The sequence below is a fragment of the Amphiura filiformis genome, chromosome 20 (assembly GCF_039555335.1).
Source record: "Amphiura filiformis chromosome 20, Afil_fr2py, whole genome shotgun sequence".
In the NCBI taxonomy this organism is placed as follows: Eukaryota; Metazoa; Echinodermata; class Ophiuroidea; order Amphilepidida; family Amphiuridae; genus Amphiura; species Amphiura filiformis.
In genome coordinates this window covers 39,069,792-39,096,363 of record NC_092647.1, presented here as the reverse complement: position 1 = coordinate 39,096,363, position 26,572 = coordinate 39,069,792, and the positions used below count along the sequence as shown (strand labels likewise).

At 34.7% G+C, this 26,572-nt stretch overlaps 2 non-coding genes across 2 annotated transcripts; both read left to right on the top strand.

The window, feature by feature from the left end:
• Positions 1-2,203: 2,203 nt before the first annotated feature.
• Trnav-gac (transfer RNA valine (anticodon GAC)) lies at positions 2,204-2,275 on the top strand. Its single transcript has one exon. It is a non-coding gene; the product is annotated as a tRNA-Val (tRNA).
• Positions 2,276-2,632: 357 nt separating this feature from the next.
• Trnav-gac (transfer RNA valine (anticodon GAC)) lies at positions 2,633-2,704 on the top strand. The gene has a single exon. It is a non-coding gene; the product is annotated as a tRNA-Val (tRNA).
• The last annotated feature ends 23,868 nt before the right edge of the window (positions 2,705-26,572 follow it).

Genomic DNA, 26,572 nt, shown 5'->3' with positions numbered 1-26,572 from the left:
GGAATTTCGTGATCCATAACATCATCCCCAAAAAAAAAAAAAAAAATGAGATTTTTATATCACTGGAAACCTCTGGTTACATAATGTTTATATATAAAATATTTCTTGCAGATTATTTCGTTTAGCAAAGATATCGTGAAATTTGAATTTCGTTCTGGTATACCAGAACGAAATACTTTGTCTATGGAGCAGTGTACATAATCATGCATAACTCGCAAACGCAAAATCGGGATCAACTGAAATTTTGGGAATAAGCTTTTTTTGTGGATATCTACTGAAAAATGTCATAAAAAGAGGATGCTATGATCACGAAATACTCCTTTAAGTGTTCAGATAAAAGCATTGTTGCAAAGAAAGTTGCAGCGTGTTTTACGTGATTTGACATTGAGTCCCGTCAACATCCGCCGGATGGGAATTGAGAATGGCTCAACGGTACATCAATATTTTGTAGGTGTGTTCGACATAATTTGACATCGAGTCCCGTCAAAATTCGCTGGATGGGAATGGCTCCACGTTACCTCAATAAGTTTTTGTCGTAGTATGAATGTTCACAAGTTGCATATTGTAAAAATTAAAAAAGCCATTTTGTTGCCAAGATCCTGAGGCACGAATTTAGCACTCTCAGCCTCTCATTTGCGAACTTATCATAGTTCAAGGCCCACAAAACTGTGAGTGGAATATTTGACTTTTTCGATATATTTTTGCTCTAAGATAAACGTAATTTGTATCTACCTTTTTATTAAAATATGCCATAAAACGGCTAAATGTGTCTGCAACTCAATCGTGCGCGCGTGCTCTTCAATGTGGATGACGTATGTACCTGAGATGAATATGACACATAAATGTATTTAGGCCTATTACTCGTCTCTAGCTTGAACATATGGTAATAAACGTATACCGTATACATATTATCAAGATGCCAGACCCATTTGAAGGGTTGAAGAACCCAAATATATTCACGATAAAATACAAATAGAAAGTGATGACTAACATATACTGTTTTTTGTCAAGCATACTTTTACAGGGGAAAGAAGAATAACGCATCGCACACTAGCACATTTAAACATGAATTTTACAAATGGAAACATAACATTTAAGAATAACGATTAAGCATCATTAATTTGATCTCGTGCACTAGTTGTAATGTTTGAATGTTTCCATGTTCCAGTGTATGATGCGTAAGCCTCTTCCTATGTTTGTATGATTATATTAGGCTGGCGGGTAAGCATCATTAATTGATCTCGTACACTGGTATGTAATGTGTTGTTTGTACTGTTCACCCTTGACTGCTCATATCCATAAGTACCCGACTTGAGTCCTGTTTATCAGGGACAGTCTGTGTAGCTCAGTGGTAGAGCGCTCGCCCGACAAGCGAGAGGTCTGGGGTTCAAGTCCCCGCACAGGCAGGTATGTCCAGAGTTTTTTCTCTGGTATATCTGCCTATGCATGTTATGTTTCCATTTGTAAATTCATGTTTAAATGTGCTAGTGTGCGAGCGATGCGTTATTCTTCTTTCCCCTGTATATTGATATATTAAGAATAACGATTAAGCATCATTAATTTGATCTCGTGCACTAGTTGTAATGTTTCCATGTTTCCATGTTCCAGTGTATGATGCGTAAGCCTCTTCCTCTGTTTGTATGATTATATTAGGCTGGCGGGTAAGCATCATTAATTGATCTCGTACACTGGTATGTAATGTGTTGTTTGTACTGTTCACCCTTGACTGCTCATATCCATAAGTACCAGACTTGAGTCCTGTTTATCAGGGACAGCCTGTGTAGCTCAGTGGTAGAGCGCTCGCCCGACAAGCGCGAGGTCTGGGGTTCAAGTCCCCGCACAGGCAGGTATGTCCAGAGTTTTTTTCTCTGGTATATCTGCCTATGCATGTTATGTTTCCATTTGTAAATTCATGTTTAAATGTGCTAGTGTGCGATGCGTTATTCTTCTTTCCCCTGTATATTGATATATTAAGAATAACGATTAAGCATCATTAATTTGATCTCGTGCACTAGTTGTAATGTTTCCATGTTCCAGTGTATGATGCGTAAGCCTCTTCCTCTGTTTGTATGATTATATTAGGCTGGCGGGTAAGCATCATTAATTGATCTCGTACACTGGTATGTAATGTGTTGTTTGTACTGTTCACCCTTGACTGCTCATATCCATAAGTACCAGACTTGAGTCCTGTTTATCAGGGACAGCCTGTGTAGCTCAGTGGTAGAGCGCTCGCCCGACAAGCGAGAGGTCTGGGGTTCAAGTCCCCGCACAGGCAGGTATGTCCAGAGTTTTTTTCTCTGGTATATCTGCCTATGCATGTTATGTTTCCATTTGTAAATTCATGTTTAAATTTGCTAGTGTGCGATGCGTTATTCTTCTTTCCCCTGTATATTGATATATTAAGAATAACGATTAAGCATCATTAATTTGATCTCGTGCACTAGTTGTAATGTTTCCATGTTCCAGTGTATGATGCGTAAGCCTCTTCCTCTGTTTGTATGATTATATTAGGCTGGCGGGTAAGCATCATTAATTGATCTCGTACACTGGTATGTAATGTGTTGTTTGTACTGTTCACCCTTGACTGCTCATATCCATAAGTACCAGACTTGAGTCCTGTTTATCAGGGACAGCCTGTGTAGCTCAGTGGTAGAGCGCTCGCCCGACAAGCGAGAGGTCTGGGGTTCAAGTCCCCGCACAGGCAGGTATGTCCAGAGTTTTTTCTCTGGTATATCTGCCTATGCATGTTATGTTTCCATTTGTAAATTCATGTTTAAATGTGCTAGTGTGCGATGCGTTATTCTTCTTTCCCCTGTATATTGATATATTAAGAATAACGATTAAGCATCATTAATTTGATCTCGTGCACTAGTTGTAATCTTTGAATGTTTCCATGTTCCAGTGTATGATGCGTAAGCCTCTTCCTCTGTTTGTATTACATAATACCTTTTGAGTCTCCACATACATACCGTACATGACAGCCAATGACCATCCAGGATTTGAACCTGGGCCCTTCGGATGACCGGACCGATGCTCTACCATCTGAGCTAATGAGTCAGATGGAGATAAGCAGTGATGTTATTATCTATAAGGCCCTCAGTTCAATATCTCATCATATTCTTTTTCCTCCTGCTCCTTGTGCTCCTTCTTCTGATGTTGTTAATGATGATAGGGTAAAATGAAACAATTTTCAATTTTATAATTTTATAAAGTACAATCATCTCCCAAGACGATATGTAATTATTAGCGCCTAGGCTCATCCACAATACAATGCCCATTATGACCTTCTAATTAAAGCACATCCGAATTTGGCTGTTTTATAATTTTACCGTTACGTTATGCATCTAGCATAATATATCCACACAAAATCATTATATTTTGTGTCTGACCCGATTCACAAAAATAAAGGAAGTAATTATTAGCTTCGTAAGATTTGTCAGATTTGATCTTGAGCGGAAAACTTTTCAACTCTGCTTGTCCACCTCAGAGTTAAGATTTCTTCTTTTTTTTTTTTTTTTTGGTTTAGCATGTGTGGCGAGTCATACATTGGCACTCAATATTCAAGAGCCTCGTTATCGATTGATAACATAGATCAATAAGGTAACGCCGTACATTGTTACGTCATAAATATGATTTAAAAGAAAGGTACGTTGCTCTCCGTTAAGAGTATAAACCCAGCTGCATTTTGCCGACAAAAAGTATCCCCTGTAGAAAACGGAAACAATTTGTAATGTCGTATTAATTTGGTACGTATATACCACAATATCAAACATTCTGTAACATAACTATCTATAATAGAGAGACGGTTCTCTAGTTCCTTAATTAATCTGTTTCAAATCTAATTGAAGACAATACTAGGTGATGTTTGCATTTGATCCCTAAGAACCCTTACAAGCTGTACACTGCACAAGAATACTAGCAACCGACTAGAAAACTTCCTAGACAGTAATCTGCCAAGGGAACATGTAGGCTCAATCCACACCATCATTAAAGGAGAAATGCCAGGAGTAAAACATTCCACTATGTGTAGCTTTATAACATTCCGCAGTCAAGTTAGCTCAATCGATAAGGCGTTCGACTATGGTGCGACAGGTTGCGGGTTCGAACCATAGCGGTGGTAAAGTACGCTCTCGTGGAAAAATTGAGTTAGCTTGAAATTCCCCTGGACAAGGAACTTACTGTTAATTGTCTCATTCTAACCCGTACGAAACTCGGGGAGCTGATCCTGGTTGTGATTGGCCTTTTCACTTCACAACTCGAGTCCCTATTTTTCAATCTGTCACTGGGTGACAACATAAACATATTACGTGCTCCGATGCCCGAATATTGATAAAACCAAACCTTGTGTAGTCATGTCGTTCCAAGTGACATTTCTCTTGTGTATTTGATTAGTTTGATTGATGTCTTACCTTTAATTTGACTGAAAGAAAGGCTGTGAAATATTGTACATTCTTTTAGACATTTGTGTCATACACACAAGAACAACATTCGCGCGCAACAACCGATTATGTATGTTGTAAATGTTAGTGTTAGGGTTTAAGTTAAGGCAAGAGTCCCGGGCAAGAGTTAAAGCCAGTTCCTAACCGTTGTCACCCCTTCCGTAACAGATGCCCTAGTACAATTATAGATGATAATATTGATTGCTTATTTTTGTGTGGCAAATTCAGAAAAGTGTATTCTCGCAGTTCAGACTGTAATTGGCTTAGTCACAAATGATCCGTTCCACTGCGTTTACCGCGAAGATACGCACTCTCATTCCACGAGATCATATCTCTTAATCACGTATATGATCCACTGCTGAAAACAGAATGAGAGTGCATCCAAATATCTCTATAGGAAAGGTGTTAACCAGATCGCTTATGATCGAGCCATCAGCCTGGATTGTCCCGAGTACAAATTTTGGATTTGAAACATAACAAATATATTATTGTTCCTCTTTTAGAAAAGAACACATTACCGTGTGTTCCATATGTCTGGATCGACGATGTTTGTGGGCTTATCATAAAGTGGAAGGTAATTCAATATATTTGTTAGTTTATTTGTATTTCTCATGCAGTCTACTCAGAGATCAATAACATTGGAAAATATTTTACCCTGGAGGCTAAAAAGTCTGGAGAACAGACTATTAAAGTAAAACATGTTGACACAACAGGTGAAGCAAAATGTGTAAAAACAACAGAACAAGCAATTACCTAACTACATTTGTAAGGAATGTGCAGTATCTGTAAACTGATAACAATGAAAATACTGTCATTTAACTTTGGAGTCAGGTGTTATGGGTATCCGTCTGCTCTCCAAGTAGTACCAAGTAACAAACGAAGTCCATATTTCGTTATTATTTGGGATGTAAAGTTTTGTATCAGTCGTCTTCCAAAGTAAAAAGTTAGTATCAGCTTGCTATGATGTAAGCAAACTTGGTGTGGTTCTCTGCAAAATAAAATGGAGGTTAATTTGTTTGTGCTACTGACTTAGTTCGGAAAACAAATTCTGTCGTTACACAAAATATGGGCCACAAGCTGATAGCCCATCTTCATAAACTTCTGTGAAATACCTTTGGAAGGGATTATAGAGAAAGGAATATTAAAACAAAGCATTTAGGACATTAGGGAGCTCTTCACTCAGAATTTCAAAGTAAAAATCTTCTTCACGCTTTGTTTATACTTCATTTTTTTTAATTTAAGATAAGACATTTTAACGGGTGTGTTTGTTATCATTCAACTTTTTCAAACCGATATTGCTGAATACGCCACGTCCTGGAACCATCGAGTTTGTATTTGTTCCACTCGTCCCATCAATTATTAGCATTCTTAAACACATCGTTGCCGGTAATGTCTAGTTCATGGGTAGCAAAATGTTTTCTGAAATGACAAAACCGATCGCTTGTCAAAAAGTTTGGGAATCCGTGATGATGTATATTTTGTATCTAAAAAAGTTTGCCAACACGATAACTTTACCTATTGTGTCAAGGATTACCGGATCCTCGAGGGCATAGGCTACTAAGATTGATTTATTTCCCCCTCAGAAGGTTTTCAAACTTAGATTCTACGTTCATGCTTCGTTTACAATCTCACCTATAACACGAACTTTCATCAAAGTTTCAATTATTAAGTAAAAATCGGCTAAATCGGGAAAACACTGAATCATCTTATATCCAAGAACGTTGTCTATGCATCGGTTAATAGTAAGCAATTTGCAATGCAGATTTCATTCATACTCACTTCTGGGGCCCGTGTCACAAAGTCTTGTGATCCATCTTATGATTGCTTTAATAGCGGGTTATGAGTGATAAATCAACCGTAAGATAGGTCATTACCAAGAGAAATCGTACCCGTGTAGTGTAGAAGCCTAATTAACTTAGGACCTTTCTACAGATCACAGTAGTTGAGCTTAGACCGTATCATATAGCTTAATATTCTCGTATAGAATCGTATTGCTTCCTTTTTCATCAACCAATCACCCATAAAACTTCAAAATTATTTTGTTGTGTTCTCAAATGTCATAGGGGAAAGAAAAAGTTTTAGAAATACTTCTTCAAGAAAACGTTTTAAAAATACTTCAATGCCCGAATTGTCATGAAACCAAACCTTGTGTTGTGCCAAGTGACATTCCCCATTTAATTATAATTGGATTGATTTCTTACCTTTGATTTGGCTGAAAGAAAGGCTGCAGAATATTATATATACATTCTTTAAGGGGGTACTACACCCCTGTGGTAAATTTGTGACTATTTTTTGCATTTTTCTCAAAAAATAATAACACACTGGTAACAAAAGTTATGTATATTATTGGGGCAAGGGATCCAATTACTACACTGAAATTTCAGTAAATCAAGACAAGCGGTTCAGCATATATGATAGGAAATGAGGTACATCCTAGCGGTACCTTATTTTTTATCATAAATAACGAACCGCTTGTCTTGAGTCACTGAAATTCCAGTGTGATTCCTTGCCCCTATAATACACATAACTTTTGTTACCAGTGTGTTATTAGTTTTTGAGAAAAATGCAAATATAGACACAAATTTATCGAGGGGTGTAGTACCCCCTTAAGACATTTGTGACATATACACAGGCACAACATTCGCGCGCAACAACCGATTATGTATGTTGTAAAGGTTAGCGTTCGGATTTAAGTTAAGGCAAGAGTGCTGGGCACGAGTTAAAGCCAGTTCCAAACCGTTGTCACCCTTCCGTCACCAGTAGGATTATAGATGATAATATTGATTGCTTATTTTTGTGTGACCGACTGTTGGCTTAATCTGCGTTTACCGCGGAGATACGCGTTCTCATTCCTCATCGAGATCATATCCCTTTATAATCACGTATATGATCCACTGCTGGAAACAACCCAAGAATGAGAGTGCATCCAAATATCTCACGGGGAAAGCTGTTAACTAGATCGCTTATGATTGGGCCATCAGTCTGGATTGTCCAGAGTACAATTTCTGGATTTGTAACATAAAATAGGTAACCGTTGCTCCTCTTTTAGAAAACAACACATTACCGCGTGTTCCATATTTCTGGATCGTCGATGTTTGTGGGCTTATCATAAAGTGGAAAGTAATTCAATACATTTATTAGTTTATTTGTATTTCTCATGCAGTCTACTCAGAGATCAATAACATTGAAAAATATTTTACCCTGGAGGCTAAATAGTCTGGAGAACAGACTATTAAAGTAAAACATGTTGACACAACAGGTGAAGCAAAATGTGTAAAAACAACAGAACAAGCAATTACCAAACTACCTTTGTAAGGAATGTGCAGTATCTGTAAACTGATAACAATGGAGATACTGTCATTTAACTTTGGAGCCATGTGTCTTGAGGAATCCGTCTGCTCCCCAAGTAGTACCAAGTAAAAAACGAAGTGCATATTGCGAATATTATTCGGGAAGTTTTGTTTCAATCGTCTTCCAAAGTAAATGTTTGTATCAGCTTGCTATGATGTAAGCATGCACTACATTGCTTGCCTTCGTTATCAGATACACCTGTATCCATCATCAGGCATGTCTCTGATTTTCCAAAAGCAAACTTGTTTTGCTTCTGACTTGGGCTTCTAAAAAATAAAAAAGAAAGGTAAATTTGTTTGTGTTGTTGATTTACTTTGGAAAATATGGGCCGCAATGTAATGCTCGTCTGCAAAAACGTATGTAAAATATATTTAGAAGGGGTTATAAAGAAAAGAAAATTGAAACAAAATATTTATGGAAATTCGAAGATCATCACTCAGAATTTCAGTGCCCAAAAATTTAACTTTCTTGCGCTTTGCGTGCCTTGCAGTGTTTATAGTAATTCCGCTCTCGTGGAAAAAGTGAGTTGGTTTGAAATTCCCCTGGACAAGGAACTTACTGCTAGTTGTCTCGTTGTAACCCGTACGAACCTCGGGGAGCTGATCCTGGTTGCGATTGGCCTTTTTACTTCACAACTCGACTCCCCATTTTTCTATCTGTCACTGGGGGACAACATAAACATATTACGTGCTCCAATGCCCGAATTTTCATGAAACAAAACCTTGTGTAATCATGTCGTTCCAAGTGACATTCCCCGAAAGTGACATTCCCCGAAATATTGTACATTCTTTTAGACACTTGTGACATACACAAAGAAGCAACATTCGCGCGCAACAACCGAATATGTATGTTGTAAAGGTTAGTGTTAGGGTTTAAGTTAAAAGAGTCCGGGGCAAGAGTTAAAGCCACCTTCCGTAACAGATGCTACCAGTCCGATTATAGATGATAATATTAATTGCTTATTTTTGTGTGGCAACTTCAGAAAAGTGTACTCTTGCAGTCTAGACTGTTCCTCGAGATCATATCTCTTAAGCACATAATATATTATCCACTGCTGAAAACAACCCTAGAATGAGAGTGCATCCAAATATATCTACGGGAAACACTGCTAACTAGATCGCTTATGATTGAGCCATCAGCTGCCTGTATTGTCCCGAGTACAATTTCTGTATTTGTAACATAAAATAAGTAAACGTTGTTCCTCTTTTAGAAAAAACCAAACACATTACCGCGTGTTCCATATTTCTGGCTCGACGATGTTTGTGGGCTTATCATAAAGTGGAAAGTAATTCAATATATTAGTTAGTTTATTTGTATTTCTCATGCAGTCTACTTAGAGATCAATAACGTTGGAAAATATGTTACCCTGGAGGCTAAATAGTCTGGAGAACAGACTATTAAAGTAAAACATGTTGACACAACAGGTGAAGCAAAATGTGTAAAAACAACAGAACAAGCAATTACCTAACTACCTTTGTAAGGAATGTGCAGTATCTGTAAACTGATAACAATGGAGATACTGTCATTTAACTTTGGAGCCATGTGTCTTGAGGAATCCGTCTGCTCCCCAAGTAGTACCATTCCAAGTAAAAAACGAAGTACATATTGCGTTATTAGAGACATTGCGATTTTCCAAACGCAGCACGTAGCACGTTTTCGCGTACGTTAATACGGTGTTGAATATTGCTAGTCTCGGTTCCAGACTGGATTGTGCTCATTCATCACGATAGAGAACAAGAAAGCCAGAATAAAGACTATAATATTTGATCTAATCTAACAGCTTCTAACCTACGTCGATAGAGGGCATAGTGATGAAAAAATAGCAGTAAGCTGAGTCTCTGCATAAATTCAAACAGACCGCTTTTGATTTTGATTAAAATTTTGACCTACATGCTGATTAAACCTAATTGTTTTTTGTGCTCCCCAAATATTATAGTTGCCCCAAAACATATATTTTGGTAGAGTAAAGATCACTACATACATACATCATGACTTTACTTTCAAAATGAGACTTTTTCGTCCTGAAAATTGGGCGCGTTGCATGGACTTAGACATAAGGTAAAATCAGCATATTTCAACGTAGCATCTGCGTTTTTTATTCTACGTTGGATCTAAAATGGGAAATCGCAATGTAATTTTTTTAACGCAAAGTATCACACACATTTCAATGGGCAATCTCTGCGTGGGAATATTGCGTTTAAATTTAGTCCATTTTTAACACATCGCTGTACCTTTATTATAATGATTTGTTACAAACAAAAGGATCATAATAATAATTAGACTTTCCGTCATATGTTCATTATCTTTGACTGTCTTTAATATATTGTGAAATGGACAAATTTTGTGCATTTTCAACGATGTATCTACGTCGATTTCGCACGTGGAATATCTTCAAAAATAGCTAAATAAGTGACCTCGCTTCGATACAGGAGAGTGGTTTTGAATAGATCAACGTACGTCCGATGTCTACGTTTGGAAATCGCAATGTCTCTAATATTTGGGAAGTTAGGTTTTGTTTCAATCGTCTTCCAAAGTAAAGGTTTGTATCAGCTTGCTATGATGTAAGCATGCACTACATTGCTTGACTTCGTTATCAGACACACCTGTATCCATCATCAGGCATGTCTCTGATTTTCCAAAAGCAAACTTGTTTTGCTTCTGACTTGGGCTTCTAAAAAATAAAATGGAGGTAAATGGTTTGTGTTACTGATTTACTTTGGAAAACAAATTCTGTAGTTACACAAAATATGGGCCACAATATAATGCTCGTCTGAAAAACGTATGTAAAATATACTTAGAAAGGGTTATAAAGAAAGGTGAATTGAAACAAAATATTAATGGAAATTACGAAGACCTTCACTCAGAATGTCAGTGCCCAAAAATTTAACTTTCTTACGCTTTGCGTGCCTTGCATCGTTTATAATACTTTTTTTTCCATTTCAGAAAGAAAGATTAATGGGTGTGTTTGTTATTATGCAAGATTTTCAAAGTTTTGCCGGTAATGTCTAGTTCATGGGTACCAAGATGTTTTCTGAAATAACAAAACCGATCGCTTGTCAAAAAGTTTGGGAATCCGTGATGATGCATATTATATCTAAAAAACGTTTGCCAACACGATAGCTTCTGCTTTACCTATTCTGTCAAGGATTACTGGATCCTCGAACGCATAAGCAAATAAGATCAATTTATTTCCCCCTTATACGCTTTTCAAACTAAAAATCTACGTTCATGCTTCGTTTACAATCTCACCTATAACACGAACTTTCATCAAGGTTTCAATTATTAAGTAAAAATCGGCTAAATCGGGAAAACACTGAATCATCTTATATCCAAGAACGTTGTCTATGCATCGGTTAATAGTTAGCAATTTGCAATGCAGATTTCATTCGCTTTACATGTGGGAACTCAAAACGCAAATTATTCATCCGCGAAGGCACCCACAGACGCTGCTGTGGATTGCAATTATAATACTTTAGCTGTTATAAATTCATCGAAAAATACGCGAGAGAGTAAATTGAAATTGTAGAAGAAAAGCAGAGTAATCAACAAAAGAAAACTTTGCGAGAACTGGTACGGCTCAAGAAATATATACTCACTTCTGGGACCCATTTCACAAAGTCTTGATGATCCATCTTATGATTGATTTAATAGCGGGTTATGTGTGATAAATCAACCGTAAGATTGGTCATTACCAAGAGAAATCGTACCCGTGTAGTGTAGCAGCCTAATTAACTTAGCAACTTTCTACAGATCACAGTAGTTGAGCTTAGACCATATCAAATAGGTTAATATTCTCGTATAGAATCGTATTGCTTCCTTTTTCACCAACCAATCACCCACAAAACTTCAATTTTATTTTGTTGTGTTCTCAAATGTCATAGGGAAAAGAAAAAGTTTTAGAAATACTTCTTGTTCTGATCAGCTTTAAGGTAACGATAATCGGTGGCTAAATTCTTAAGATTAAGAACACTGAAGAAGGCGTATATCTGACTAAATTGTGATAAATAAATATGCATCATATGATTGATTTAATAGCGGGTTATGTGTAATAAATCAACTGTAAGATTGGTCATAAGGCTTTGCGAAACAGGCCCAGGTACCAAGAGAAATCGTACACGTGTAAATTGTGATAAATAAATATCCAATGTTAGCATGAAAGTTCATCTGTATTGGTAATCCATATATAGAAAGATTTAAACTCTTGATCTCAATACAAAATATTTACCTCCGTAATTTTCAGCTGTTGCTACTACAGCCTTCGTCAGCGGAATGACCCGATCGTGCACTCTTGAAGTGTGACGTAATGACCGGGTCATAGACCTTTGGTAACTTGTAGCGCCCTCCGTCTTTGTTCAGAGATGGTTGGTTGGCCCTGATGTGGATGGCCTCCTTGACTCCTCTCAAGCGGGTCATTCCGCTGACGAAGGCTGTAGTAGCAACAGCTGAAAATTACGGAGGTAAATATTTTGTATTGAGATCAAGAGTTTAAATCTTTCTATAAATATCCAATGTAATATATCAGAATTCAATCAAATTCGATGAAAGTTCTTGGAATAATTCATGAGCCACAAGATCTATAACTGAGTGTTAATGCAATATCTGAATTCCTAGACAGACCTTTAAGCATCAGTGATACACATCAAGCCATTCTTATACGAATCCATTACTTTTCCTAACATATATCAAGAAGCTAATAAAATTGTTGTCATGGTTGAGCGTCGCCTTAAACAAGATGACACAAAAAGAAAGTGTTATCAATTTTTCGCATGTGTTAATCACCACTTGGCATTTACGCAAAGACCATGCAAGCGAAATTAAAACGCGATCCTCCTAGTTTATTTATCTTTTTATCATGTGTTCGTGTCAACGAACACGCCTCGTTAATTGTAGAATAACATAAATATTATATCCTACTGATTTGAAGATTTGGTAAGATTATCACTCTTACGTCAAGCATATAAAAACAAACAAGAGTCAGACAAATAGAAAAGTATTCAGTAATCACAGGCGTCTATAAAATCACAATGCGAAATTAAGACGATTCTTCTTGACAGCCTCATCCCCACGTCCTCCTACCACTTATTACATGGCACAACAGCACCATGCTTATAATGATTTACTACGGGGTATTACGTCTGTATTCAAGAGGCAAATCCTTAACAAAAAATAAACAGAAGTACCTTTATCAAAATAGCTGTGATATCAGTAGTGTATGAAAACATAGAGGTAAATGAGCAATAGAATCACATCAACATTTGGGACACATTTACCTATCAAATTAAATGAAAACAAAACTGGGAATATACATAATAGTCTATTATGATAATTATGTAGAAAGAGGTGGAGAAGGAGAGGAGACAGAGGTCTTTTACAAACAACAATTGATATGCAGAATGTAACACTGTTTCAATATTAATATTTAAATATTTAAACACTTTCTAATAATTTATACATCGTTAATGATCGTTGTCTAGACAATTGTGAACACTTGAGAAAAGAATAAAATGATTGTGTAAACAAATTAACTTCATCGATCCATAATATTATGTCTTTGAAATTCTTTGTAAAGAATTTGAATTATGCATGGCTGAAAGTTTAACATTTAACATTTCATGTAAGAAATAACATAAACTTAAGCTGTTAACAAGTACAAACTAAGTGTTCAATACAAAATCTAGATGGAAATAATTATGCCAAATTAATACATCTCCGAGACTAGGTTTTGATTTTTTTTTAAAAAGGCATTGAACTTCTAGTTCAACCGGCCCTAAAGCTGGCAAGGTTTTCCGCATTGTCACGATCGCTGATCACACTAGTTGGTATTCGGACAGAATGGTGTTTGTGGGCAACACACTTCAAATTTTGGGCGCTTTTGATGGCGGTAATGTTGTCTACCACGCACCTTTGTTTCCAATGGACATTTTATTGAGAAATTTCATTGTACAAGGAATACATTAAAAAAAAATTCCACATAGCCCCCGCAAGAAAAGTATTTAATTATCTTTGTAATCACTCAAAAATCATTTTGTGTGAATTTTACATCCGAACTAGGTGCTAATACATTTTTATGAGCCTTTTTATTTTACATGTAAAGTCTATGGGGTGACGATTAGAAATGGACGGCAATATTGAAAACCCTCATTTTGGGCCATTTTAGACACTAAAATGCCCATAAAAAGTTTAGCACTTAGTTCGGATGTAAAATACACAAACAATGCTACTTAAGTGAGTACAAACATAATTACATACATTTCATTCGGGGGCTATAGCAAAAACAAAAAAATGTCCTATACCTTAATGGTTATGGAACAAAGGTGCACGGCCAATTCAAAGAATGTGAGAAGAATATCCAGAAGATTCCTTCGCAATTGCCAAATAGTTTAGCTTGGTTTATCCAGTTTGTATCCACAAAATGGTGAATGGGAGCAATTGAACGGTGCTGGTCGGAAGAAATACACAGGGAGAGATTTTCTTCAACGATTTTATATATATAAGCCAACATTTGAATAATATAAAAACGTGCTTTCAAGTTTCTTATAATGTTTTTAAACAATCACGTTTGCTATGTGAGCAAGTCTGAAAGTCTACGGCAATTCAGAGAGTTATGAAGTTTTCTTAGTTCTGTTTTGACAACTTGGTATGAAGCAACAGTCTAATGACCTGAGGAAGGCGGCCGTCAACGCCAGGCGAAGTGTTACCTAGTTGTTCTAAAAGTCGACTTCCTATATTAAATTTGTTCTAAATTATGAACAAGCAATATGTATACATTGTTTTCTAAGCCTATGGTAATGCTGTGTATGACAGTTTATTAATAAGGGTGTCCAAAAAGGCCATCGGGCCCTCGTGCAATAAAACTATATGCGTGTCATACAGTATGACAGGAATCAGGATGTCCCCGGAGGATATACCGAAGAAGAGGAACATATAGCAGTAGTATGTATAAGAATCAATGTGTTGCCCTATTACCGCAGTTTGGTCCATGGAGAAATATTGAGCGCTATTAAAAAGATAACATTGAGGGGACTATTTATTATAACGTTTGTTTGCTTTTCTTAAAGCTTTATGTGTAACATTCCTAATAATGAGTTATAAGTGTTTTGTTTTATCTGTGTGGGGTAAAATCATTAATAAAGGAAAAACGTTAATTAAAAGTAAATGATTGCCTGTTAATCATAACTCAAATTAATAACTTAAATTTTAATGAAATGAATAGCGCCCTCAGTTTTCATATAATACATGTTTATTATAATGTATAAACGATTAAAGCAATTCAATATGAATAACTTGATAAAAAAATTGATTAAACTTGTATTATAACATGTCAAAGTTCATTTTGTACAGGAAATACATGCAATACTGATAACAAAATAAAAGGGAAAAGGGTGAACTTTTTATTAAATATTTTAACAGGGTATTTCATGATCCACAACATCATCCCCACTTTTCTCCAAAAAAATTGAGATTTTTATATCACTGGAAACCTCTGGTTACATAATGTTTAAATATATAAAATATTTCTTGCAGATTATTTCGTTTAGCAAAGATATCGTGAAATTTGAATTTCGTTCTGGTATACGAGAACGAAATTACAACACTTTGTCTATGGAGCAGTGTAATACGCATAATCATGGATAACTCGCAAACGCAAAATCGGGATCAACTGAAATTTTGGGAATAATCGGGATCAACTGAAATTTTGGGAATAAGCTTTTTTCGTGGATATCTACTGAAAATGTCATAAAAAGAGGATGCTATGATCACAAAATACTCCTTTAAGTGTTCAGATAAAAGTATTCTTGCATAAAAAGTTGCAGCGTGTTTTACGTAATTTGACATTGAGTCCCGTCAACATCCGCCGGATGGGAATTGAGAATGGCTCAACGGTACCTCAATATTTTTGTAGGTGTGTTCGACATAATTTGACATCGAGTCCCGTCAAAATTCGCTGGATGGGAATTGCTCAACGTTACCTAAATAAGTTTTTGTCGTAATATGAATATTCACAAGTTGCATATTGTGAAAATTAAAACAGCCATTTTGTTGCCAAAATCCTGAGGCCAGAATTTAGCACTCTCAGCTTCTCATATGTGTGGTTACCGTCGTAGTTTAAGGCCCGCAGACCTGTGAGTGGAATATTTGAATTTTTCAATACATTTTTGCTCCAAGATAAACGTAATTTGTTTCTACCCTTTTATTAAAATATGTCATAAAACGGCTAAATGTGTCTGCAACTCAATCGTACGCGCGTGCTCTTCAATGTAGATGACGTATGTACCTGAGATGAATATGACACATGAAAGTATTTAGGCCTATTACTCGTCTCTAGCTTGAACATACGGTAATAAACTTATACCGTATACATATTATCAAAATGCGAGACCCATTTGAAGGGTTGAAGAACCCAAATATATTCACGATAAAATACAACTTAAAGTGATGACTAACATATACTGTTTTTTGTCAAGCATACTTTTATTAATTTGCAAAATCCTCGCTTTTATGGTCTAAAACTGTTATATTAATGTGTCATCACGTTATATTCAAATACATGCCATCTAATATTTCCCGCAATCTAAGAAGATATACCGTGAGGGATTTCTCTATAAAAATGTTCTCAAATCTATTTGTACTTTTATGTTGTCTCGATATTAAGTTTTAATGTTTGCGATGCGTAAACATCATGAAAATCTAAAGCATTATGTACAGTAAATGTTCTGATGTATGGCTGCCCTATACCTATAATTAAATTATCTTAACTCTGATTTCAAACATGTAATATTCTGATATTTGCTTGTAATATGACCGTAAGAAACAAACTTTTTATTTAAATCTAAGATAATCACTTACTAAAACTCTATCCGGAATAATCTCGTTCTAGCAAAAAATGTATTATAAATATTATAATATGTTTCTCACGATTAATTTATTTCTCGCTATATAATTCTAAATTACATTAACAAACTTAGAGGATAAAATCTGATTTAAATTCCAAAAATACGATTATCTTCTAACTCTGGTTCTATGATTTTTTTTAAAATAAAAATGCTTATTAATTTACATATTAGATAATTTGGTCAACATTCCATAGAGCATGTTGAATGAGGAGAGACTACTATTATATACATATCATATTAACATACAATGCCTATGAGATACCTCTTATATTTCCTAAAGCCCCTAAAGGCATAACACTAAAAACTGTTTTTTGAGAATAATACGATATCTGCTTCTAATAATAAGACTTCCTAATTTAATATGACGAACTATTTTGCTACGATACTACACGAGATTCGACCCAATTATTATTAAATTATAGATATCTTTTTCATATTTAAGAATATATTGTTACATACTTTAAGGAAGGGGATAGTACTGCTGCTACTCCCTGCGGCCTCAACTTCCATATTTTGTAAATACAATACTAAATGTGTTTTTTCCAATATAAAGATATGGGTCTTTCTTTCCATTCGAACGATACCAAAATAAGTATCAAATTATTTGAGAGATCGCGATATCAGAATTTTGATTTTTTGAAATTCGCAATTTAATACACATTTTATGGCAAATCATTAAAAATTGATATTTTTGATATTTAACAGTACTTGAAGTAAAATTTATAAATCTGATGATTTATACTTAAAGTGTATGTAGGGATGAAAAGCCGACGATCAATTGAAAATTTTGACCTTTCATATTGAAGATATGGATTTTTTTTCCCAAAACACCAAAACAAAATTAGGTCTTTTTGGGAACAAAATCCATATCTTCAATATGAAAGGTCAAAATTTTCAATTGATCGTCGGCTTTTCCTCCCTGCTACATACACTTTAAGAATATATCATTAGATTTATATAATTTACTTCGAGGACTGTTATATATCAAAAATTTGAAAAATATCAAATTTTTATAATTTGTCATAAAATTTGTATTATATTGTGATTTTCAAAAATGAAAATTATTTGATATCAGAAAGACATGCTTCGTATTCAGAATGCAATTCGATAGGTCTGAGGTGCTCTCATGTCCCACAAAAAATACTGTCGAAACGCAATAAACGCTCATTTTAGATCCCTTAAGATGATGTGTAATATTTATATCATCGCTATCATCGTCAGAACGTGTGTCTCTATTTTGAGCCATCGTACAATTGTTACAAGTCCATTCATTGTGTTTTATACGCTGTAGTTCTTTTGGTTTCAATTTGGTACATTTTTTATGAACAAATCCTTTGCATATTTTACATGTTATATTTTTATGACAATCGTAAACTTTTTTTGAGCAAGACACACAAGCATCATCACAAATAGCAGACATTAAACGAAAAGTATATTAAACAAGAAAAAAATTTAAAAATCTATTAATATACCAGGGAAAAAGGTTTCAATCAACCGTTTCCCTTGATCATGAAAATATTTTAACAGTTAAATTAAGCTATTTTTCAACAGGCTACGAAAGTAACGTAAGGCCAACGACCCGGCAGCAAGGATTATTATTAACAAATATCGACTACTGAGCCACGGCAAGTCATAACTCATAAGTATGCTACATTCCACTTAATTGATTGTTTTCGTAATACTGAATAATACTGTTTGTTACAATTTTCTCGTTGTATTGGTATATGAAAGAATTATGGTATTTTTAAATACTTAAAAGTGTTTACACATACTGAGATAGTAACTAATGTTTGCAGGATTGGTAAAGGTTGTAAAGTATTAAAGCATGGCTTCATAGGCTCAGTAGAAGATGGTATACAATTTATAACGCCGCCATTTTAGTAGTCTATGAGCGTGTTTTAATATAGTGGGAGCAGATGTGCGGTACATTGCGGTACAATTTCTACCCGGTTAGAGATTATCCGGATACTTGCCCACTATAAACACTAGCAGTATATGTATGTACGGTACATCGATATCCTTCTCAACCGAAGGATATTGTGGCGAGATATTCCCACTATAAACACACCAGTATAAATTATGTGCGGTATTACCGGAAGTAGGAGCTTCTTCATGATGCGTAGGATGCGCGCAGGACATTCGGAACGATTCTCACCCCCAATAGTTATCAAAACAGAAGCTTACATGTTCACCGCCATGATCATATTGTTGAATGGGCTGTTTATAGCTCGCGCCGCAATATTTACACATTCCCGTGTGACCTCGGGGTCATTGCAAATGTACGATCATGTTAGTTGGTATATAATTTGTGCGGTAAATGTGTCTCACTATAAACAGCAAGGGTATCGGTATATATACAAGGATTGTCGTATACGGTATGCTCAAAATGCGGTATATTCACTATAAACACGCTCAGTGATAAACGTTTTTTGAGTGGAAACATTCATTATAAAAATTACACATTTTAACATTTTAACATTGCAAATTACAAAATACAAGATCAATCTAGCTCTTACCTTTCTAACCGCAGGGAATTATCTTGTCATTAACATATCTTTTGACAATATTTTTACAAATTATGATTTTTTTTATAAATATTACATAGTCATTTTATAGAGTTCTGGATTCAGAGAGAGTTACTGTTTCACTGTTGCTCAGAATAGATCTTGTGGAGCTGTTCTTGACTTGTTACAGTTACCTTTCTCGATTTTCCATTAGCTGCTACCAAGACTGTTACTCTTCCGTCCCATGTCCATGCCGCCTTCACACGGTGACACTGCTCAACAAGCTCTTGCGCCTATGGATACAGGGCCTTAGCGGAAAGCATTTAACATGTTTAAAGTCTGCTTGTCAACCTCAGGGGTAAGATTGTTTCTATTAAATTTATCTTGGAGTGATAGTTGCGGATATAAGACGGTTGAAAATCCTTTAATTCTTTTGGTTTAGCATGTGAGAGTGGGTCTTACATCGGGAATGACTTTTTTTTCCTGTATAATAAAAAGGTCACACTTGAGGTGACGCGATATTTTGTTGATCGAAGCAGCAAAAAATCGTTTTTTATTGTCGAAATCAAAATATTATTGAAACATAACAATTTGATGTTTTCCAAAAGTTCATTCTACAAATCATATACTTTGAAAACTTGATTTATTCAGTATTGTTAATTTTAATAACTTACATACGTTTACAAAAGTGTTGATGTTTCAGCCCTCTTTGCAACATAACTCAAGAACCACGGACCTACAAAAGTATAGCTGTGATATTTGAATTCTTCTACACGCTCGCTATGAAATGATCAATGCAATTGTTGCCAAAGCTCACTACCATTCGTAAGATACTGTGAACTATATACCAAATCGCAACAGTTTAAAATAGTTGCTAACCTTAATATTCTAGAGCCTCGTTATCGATTAATAACATAGACCAATAAGGTAAAGCCGTACATTGTTTACGCAATATGGTTTAAAAGAAAGGCACGTTGCTCTCCATCAGTATATACCCAGCTACATTTTGCCGACAAAAAGGTATCCCCTGTAGAAAACTGAAACAAGTTGCAATGTCGTATTAATTTTGTACGTACGGTATATACCGCAATATTAAACATTCTGTAACATAAACTCTCTATAACAGAGAGATGATTCTCTATTTCCTTCATTAATCTGTTTCAAATCAAAATTGAAGACAATACTAGGTGATATTTGCATTCGATCCCTAAGAACCGTTACAAGCTGCACACTACATAAGAATACTAGCAACCGACTAGAAAACTTCCTATACAGTAATCTGCCAAGGGAACATTCAGGCTTCAGAAAATATTTTCAACCATAGCACCATCCACACCATCAACCAATTAAAGGAGAAATACCAGGAGTGAACATTCTGCTATGCGTAGCTTTTATAAATACGAGAAAGCATTGAATTCTGTCGAAACCAGCTCAATTTGAACATTACTAGTATTGTCCAGTCATATTCGGCTGGCACCCCTTTAATTTAGTTGCCTCTAAGCATTGTTGGGCTTTGCCTGGCTTCAGCCGAATGTTATAAATAAGTAACTAAATATATAATTAACAAATTAAATAGAATATTTTTCATTCACGGTTTGAATATTTAAACTCACATACCGTATAAATATTATTAAATCGCTAATATCTTTTTACGTAATAACTGCATTGTAGGGCTAAAAAGACAAATAAAGTCACGACAACACATATCTTAAAAGAATTAAATGACTACAAATTATTGTTTTTGTCACGTATAGTTTTATTAATATGCCATCCAGCTTTGGAAACACGTTTTAATGGTTTCATTATGCGTCAAATCCCTTTTTTGTCATTTTCGTTTTAAATTCCACTGTTTAAGACGGGAGTAATAATTTCTCTCCAAAAATGATCTCAAAATCTAAACTGTTGTCTCGATATTAAGTCTTCATGTTTGCGATGGGTAAACATTTTGTAAAGTTTGATGGACTTAATACATTTCTACTTCTATAAATGATCGCAAATCCGATTTTATAGCTGACCTATAATACCCAAACAAATTGCTATCTAAACTCTGATTCCATACATAATGTTGTGATGATTAACTTCTACCTAACCATAAACAAAATAATGATTCGATCCCTTAAGGGGGTACTAAAAACAAAACACCCCTCGGTAAATTTGTGTCTATTTTTGCATTTTTCGCAAAAACTAATAAAACAGTGGTAACAAAAGTTATGTATATTATAGGGGCAAGGAATCCAATTACTAAACTGAAATTTCAGTGACCCAAGACTAGCAGTTTGTTATTTATAATAAGAAATGAGGTACCGCTTGGATGTACCTCGTTTCCGATCATATACACGGAACCACTTGTCTTGAGTCGCTGAAATTTCAGTGTAGTAATTGGATTCCTTGCCCCAATAATATACATAACTTTTATTACCAGGGTGTTATTATTTTTTGAGAAAAATACAAAAATAGTCACAAATTTACCACAGGGGTGTAGTACCCCCTTAAAGACAATCAGTTACAGAAACTCTAAGAAGACACGGAAGACTCATGCCGGTCGTTCATGTAGAATGTACTTTAAATTCAATTTGAAATTGAAATTGACGATAAATTTATATCTCAGTATAATAAATTACTTTAACAAAATATATTTGAAGAACTTAGATTCGTATTCACCGTATCTTGATATGCTTTCATAACATTCCTTCTTGATTTTCATATTTTACATATTTAGTCAAACTTCCATTGAATATGTTAAAGGAGAAATTAATATTTATCTCATATATACACATACAATGCAATGCCTAAGAGACACCGTACATCTTCGTTTCTTAAAATCCCCGAAGGCATAACGGCAAAAAATGTGTGAAAATTATATGATATTTGCTTCCAATATAAGACTTCCTAATTTAATTTGACAAACTATTTTGCAACAGTCATGACAATAATACAAGAGATTCGACCCAATTATTATTAAATTATAGCTCTCGTTTTTATTTAGGACTATTTTTGTAACACACGTCAGGAAAGAGATATGGGTCTTTTTTACTTACAATATAATACCAAAATAGGTGTACACCGAGTCCCTAACATAATTATGATCTAAGCACCCTGCCTCGGGAAATTTGGAAATCATTGATGTATTAAATTCAATAATTATAATTAAATAGCAAAAAGATACAATTTTCACCGCATTTTGAAGACGAAGAAAACGTGTAAGTTATTTGTCTTTTGAAAAGAAATACTAATCATATGAATTCATCATTTGCAACCCAATTACAAGAAGTAGTGTTTCCCTCCTTCATCGTCATATTCTTATTCTTCTCCTCTTCGTAGGGATCTAAAATGAGCGTTTATTGCGTTTCGACAGTATTTTTTGTGGGACATGAGAGCACCTCAGACCTATCGAATTGCATTCTGAATACGAAGCATGTCTTTCTGATATCAAATAATTTACATTTTTGAAAATCACAATATAATACAAATTTTATGACAAATTATAAAATTTGATATTTTTCAAATTTTGATATATAACAGTCCTCGAAGTAAATTATATAAATCTAATGACATATTCTTAAAGTGTATGTAGCAGGAAGTAAAAGCCGACGGTCAATTGAAAATGTTGACCTTTCATATTGAAGATATGGATTTTTTTCCCAAAAAGACCTAATTTTTTTTTGGTGTTTTTGGGAAAAAAAATCCATATCTTCAATACGAAAGGTCAAAATTTTCAATTTCAATTTCGGCTTTTCATCCCACCTACATACACTTTAAGTATAAATCATCAGATTTATAAAGTTTACTTCAAGTACTGTTAAATATCAAAATATCAATTTTAATGATTTGCCATAAAATGTGTATTAAATTGCGAATTTCAAAAATCAAAATTATTTGATATCAGAATGACATTCTTCGTATTCAGAATGCAATTCGATATGTCTGATGTGCTCTAATGTCCCACAATAAATACTGTCCAAACGTTCATACCCCAGCCCTTAAAAATATCCTCCTTATATTCTTGACGTTGTTCATGAGGCAACCTTCTGTTTAATATTTTGCGCATTGGAAATGTGCTTTCAAGTGAAAATCATCTTCCCAAGGCGAAGGTCTAAACCAAAATTCATTAAATGGCATTTCTAATTAATTTGCTCCATTTTATAATTTGAGTTTTATCGCTACGCATGCATTTATACCTACACGAAATTAAAATCATTATTATTTCTACTGTGACCTATTTCACAAAAGAAAGGAAATAAATGTTGGCTTCGTATTGGAATTTATCTTGAGCGTAAAGCTTTTAGAGTCTGTTTGTCAACCTAATAGATAATATTGTTTTATTACTTTGTTTTGTAATTTTAGTTGGGTATATAAGACGGTTCAAAAGTCCTTTTTTCTGAGTAGCGGGTCATACACGTCATATATCGCAACTAACATTTTAAGATCATAACAACATTGCTGGAATGATGCCATACTCATCGTTAAAAATGACAACATTAGCGATTAACAATGCACACCAATAAGGTTAGCAGTACCTTATTACGTAGGTCTATAAAGGTCATGCGGTGTGGGTTTAAAACAATCGCATGTCGCTCGCCATCAAAGTATAAACTTTGTCGACACATAGAATCCTCTGTAGAAAACTAAAACGAGTTAAACGTAGTATTTATTACGTATATACCACAATAACATTCTGTAAAATTACTCTCTAAAGGGCGACAGGTCTCTATTTCCTTATAGATGTGTTTGAAATCTAATTGACCACAATACTAAATGATATTTACATTACATCCTATTAAGAACCTTTAAAAGGAAAAACTCCTTACTGATGCCTCAAAACTACAATATGTTGCATTGCTGGCTTTACAAAGCATGCGTCACATGGTTTGGTGACATTGCTTTAAGGAACTGGAATGAGCGTTTTGAGCGTTTCGACAGTATTTTTTTGTGGGACATGAGAGCACATCAGACATATCGAATTGCATTCTGAATACGAAGAATGTCTTTCTGATATAAATTTAATGATATATTCTTAAAGTGTATGTAGCTGGGAGGAAAAGCCGACGATCAATTGAAAATTTTGACCTTTCATATTGAAGATATGGATTATTTTCCCAAAAAGACCTTTTTTATTTTGGTGTTTTGGGGAAAAAAATCCATATCTTCAATACGAAAGGTCAAAATTTTCAATTGATCGTCGGCTTTTCATCCCACCTACATCTTCTTCAAATATAAATCATTAGATTTTAAAGTTTACTTCGAGTACTGTTAAATATCAAAAATATAAATGTTTAATGATTTGCCATAAAATGTGTATTACATTGCGAATTTCAAAAAATCGAAATTATTTGATATCAGAAGGCCATTCTTCGTATTCAGAATGCAATTCGATATGTCTGATGTGCTCTAATGTCCCACAATAAATACTGCCCAAACGTTCCTACCCATTCCCTTAAGAACTTCTAATCGGATTGGCCTACATAGAAATGTTCTTATATTCTGTGTTCTGATTCTAGCTAATAGGTCACAAACAACTATTTATATTGTGGTGCTTGAGTGTAAAACTAATGTAACATGTTTTTCATTTAACGAAGTTTTCATTTGTGCGGAGTTTAAAATGTTTAATAGATAAGGGTAAAAATCCAAGTATATTTTTTTTAGAAATTACAATTGCAACTCAACAGTAATATTGGTGATGGGGGATAAAAACATGCCAGACGTTTCCACTTTCAGCAAAAGACAATAAAAGAATATGTGCAGCTTAGCAGGGGTAATGCTTAGAGCAAAGGGCTTTCAATCGTTATATTTATGGATAAAATAAGAATTGATTGTTTCCTGTTTGTATACGTAAACACAAGATGTGATATGCAGTGTCTTTTATCGTATTCTTTGACCGGATTTATTACACAAAATTGAATGTTTGCGGAAGAATGGTATAAATATATCATGATGTTGTATATCGTCAACCTGCTACACTTTTTGCCTTAGTTATTTTTTCGTAAGTTTGAGAACAAAGTACAAAATATGGTTCAAGCATGCATTTAAACATATTTATTCACCAATCTTTGCACAATAATGATAATGATACAAATGAAAGGGAATAATTCGAAATAATTAGGGTGATTATGTAGCTGATGCTTGAACCACATTCTGTTCTTTGTTCTGAAAATTACAAAAAATGACTTAGGCAATTACCGCTCAGGCTGACGATATGAACTGTTCCATTTTATCGAAGCTTTGCCAAATTGAATGGAACATTGTATATTTCAATGAATTAACATATTCTTTCTATTGCACGAATCAAACACAATTGTTTTATATTATTATTTTTGTATTACTAAATTTCATAATTTACTAGGGCAACAAAAGAAAAATGTTATAGATGTGTTTTTTAGAAGCAACACACAATAGGCAAGTCTACGTTCATCGTATTGCCTCTACGCGTGGTGTATATTATTTTCCGGAGGGCGCCAGTCCAAAGAAAAACCAATACCAATATTACTGGTTTTATATCTTTCATTCGTCGATTTTTTTTGGGGCATTGATTAGTTAAAAGAATATATCTAAGCTAGGGGATGACACTCTGATGGTTTTTGTTAACCAATGTAAACAGGTCTTCGAGGCAGATTTTTGGTAATTATTAAGTGAGTATGGATTTAGTACAACAATGTGTTCACAACGTTGAACGCTTGGAATCAGCCAACTTGGAGTTATAGCGAAGGCACAATAAATTATATTCAGCCACTGAACGAAGGAGATATGGTGGAGTCATCGAAAAGAGGGGTTTATTTTGGTCTTCGTCGTAATGCATGCTGATAACGGAATCACATATATTTAAGATCAAATCGAGTTGAAAGTAGCTTAGATATAAAACTTTAACCTTCGAACTTGACCCACGCTAATTATCTAATTAATTGATCTTAATTTGTTTTGTCTTGAAATAACCGACTCGCAAAGTCACTTACATAATAGAAATCACAAAGAAAAAAAAACTATGGGTTCGGGTTCAGTATAGCGGTGCATTTTATGACTGGGCTCATGTAAAATCTGGGGTCACCCAGGGCTCCATTTTGCGACCCTTGTTATTTAACATATTTTGGACCTTTCCAGTTTAGTTTCGTCCTCATTTCCGCATGACATCCCAGCAAACACAAAACGTTTTCGACATCATTTGCAAAAGGTTATAAAAGGTTGTCAGAAAACGTTTAAATGTCGGGTTATATAAAGGGTACATTAATGGTATAAAACGTTTTCATAACATTAAATAACATTTGTTGGTAATTTACTGCACAGCAAACACAAATGTTTTACAGAAAACATTTAAATGTCCGGTTAAATAAAGGGTATAAAAATGTTTTAAGAACATTCCAAAAACATTTTTGAAAACTTACTACAAATCATT